Below are 2,500 nucleotides of genomic sequence, written 5' to 3'. Positions count from 1 at the left end.
CTTTCTATGTGGTGAAAACCTTTTATTTTAAACTCTAACAATCTCTCAATTCATCTCGCTTGGCGGAAGGTCAAATCATTTTTATAATACAAATCACGTAAGTGGTGATGATCACTTTGCAACTCTATCGACTGACCTAATAAAAAAGAATTGATGCCTCTCTAGAACCCAGATAATAGCCAAAGCTTCTCTATCAAATGTACTATAATTCTTTTCTGCCGTTTTTAACGCCTGGGAAGCAAAACAAATGGGTCGCTGTCTGCCTTTATCATCTCGTTGAGAAACTATGCAACCAATACCTACACTACTCGCATCTGTTGTCACTAAAAACGGGTGATCAAGTCTAGGATAAGCGAGTAATTCATTGCTAATTAAGGCAGCTTTCAAATGGTCAAAGGCCCTTTATTCTTCCCCTCCTCAATTTATTACTTTTTGTTTTTTTTAAGGCATCTAAGGGTCTCGCTATCTCCTAAAAACCTCTTATGAATTTACGGTTATACCAAGCAAGCCCTAGGAACCCAGCTACTTCCTTAGAGTTACATGTCCTGGGGAAATCTCTAATTCCCGCTACTTTACTGGAGCACAGTTGGATACCTTATGGGCTTCTTATATGACCTAAAAATTCTAGCTGTTTACAGAAAAAATTGCACTTTGACAAATTTATTTTTATACCATTACGTCACAATGCTTCTGAAAATTTATGAATATTGTTATTATGTTCTTCGGCCGTTTCTCTGTAATTATGATATCATCTAAATAAACACGAACATTATGGCCAATTAAGGGTGTCAAAACTACCATCAATACTCTAGAAAAATGACTTGGAGCATTTTTAACACCAAAAGGAAGAAAATTAAACTGAAATAGTTGATCGTTAGCTATAAATGCCATTTTACATTTACTGTCTTCCTGATAGCATCCAGATTTTAAATTAACAGTTTTAAAATATTTACTCCTCAGTACTTTCACAAGTAATTCTTCAATCGAGGGCAATCGAAATGCAGTATCCTTATTGACTGCATTCAACTTCCTATAATCAGCACACAATCTTACCGAGCCATCCTTTTTCCTAACAGCAACAATTGGAGAAGCCAAGGGGGATTTGCTTTCTTCGATTATCCCTTGTTTCTTTAGTTTATTAATTTCTATTTCTATATCTCCCTGGAAATGAATGGGTACCTTATAAGGCCTTGACCCGATCGGCTCTGCCTGTCCAGTTTCAATGCTAAAGGGAAATCGATCAATGGCCCCCCCCCTTGGCTCATCTCCAATTGCAATTACATCGGAATAATTATTGACAATGTCACTAACTACATGTTGTTACTCTGATGCACATAATTTACGTGCTTGCACAATCAAATTCTGAATGCGTTCGTCTGTGCGAGCTGAAGTTGTGGCTTCCAACATCAAATTATAAACAATTTCACATACCTAATTCACAAACAGAATCACTTCCTAAAACAACTCTTTTATTTGACAAATTAACTATCGTTATATCAGCTCTGTTCTCTTTTATTTCTGTCAAGCCCTCTGATATCATATGGGCCCAATTGTCATGGAGTTTAACAACGACCTTGGTTCCTTCCTCAAGAGGGCGACACGGGCCCACTGATATGCTCGTAAGTGTCTGGGGAGACAAAATTTCTCCTTTCTCAAGTACAGCGGTTACCTTAATCAAATATCACTCCGAGCTCACACACGTGCTTACTGTCTCATGACTTTCTATTGGCAAAATGTACCGTCCTGCTTTTACTGTTATTGTATCTTTTCCCTTGAAAATACTAATTTGATTATTAGATATTAAATCAATTCCTAAAATATCTTCGATTCCTGGAATTCTCAATGTGGGCAAGACCAAAAAATTATGTGTAAACTTCACAGACCACACCTTAAATCTGACGATTGTTTTATGGTTCATGAGTAGTTTATTTCCTCCTGGCGTGTCAAGAACGATGGATGCTGCCGATTGTAGTGGGTTTGATGAGAATCTTTTTATCAATCAGTGAAACACTGGCTCCTGTGTTGATCAACGCTCTAATATATTTATCTTGCAAGTTGATGCTAACTGATAACATTCCTAGATGGACATAACGAGATATGGGGCACAAGCCAATGACCTAAGCTGCACTGCCGTTGCTCTCTAGTGCTGAGGGAGTGAGGTCGAGGGTATTGATGGAGGTACCAGTGCCTGTTCTGTCATGTCTGTGGTCATGGCTTCCTCGGCTACTGCTTGTGATGTCATGCGAGCGGGAGGCATCTGACTCCCTCATCTCCCTCTTCCTCTGTTTCCTTTTCCTCGGATGTTGGGTGGGAGAGGTGTGCGTGTGCCACATCCCACCCGCCATCGCTGTTTTTTACTGAGTACTCATGAGGTTGATGACCGTAGGTCTGAAAAATGTAACAGCGGGGGGATCCTTGGGTGGGCCACTCAACTCGTCTCTGCCCCTCTCCCCAAAACTGCCAATATTTGAAGACTTTGCTAATCTGTTAACTGCATTCC

The sequence above is a fragment of the Palaemon carinicauda genome, chromosome 26 (assembly GCF_036898095.1).
Source record: "Palaemon carinicauda isolate YSFRI2023 chromosome 26, ASM3689809v2, whole genome shotgun sequence".
Lineage (NCBI taxonomy): Eukaryota > Metazoa > Arthropoda > Malacostraca > Decapoda > Palaemonidae > Palaemon > Palaemon carinicauda.
The sequence above is the reverse complement of the archived record's forward strand: the minus strand, read 5'-3'. Positions refer to the sequence as shown.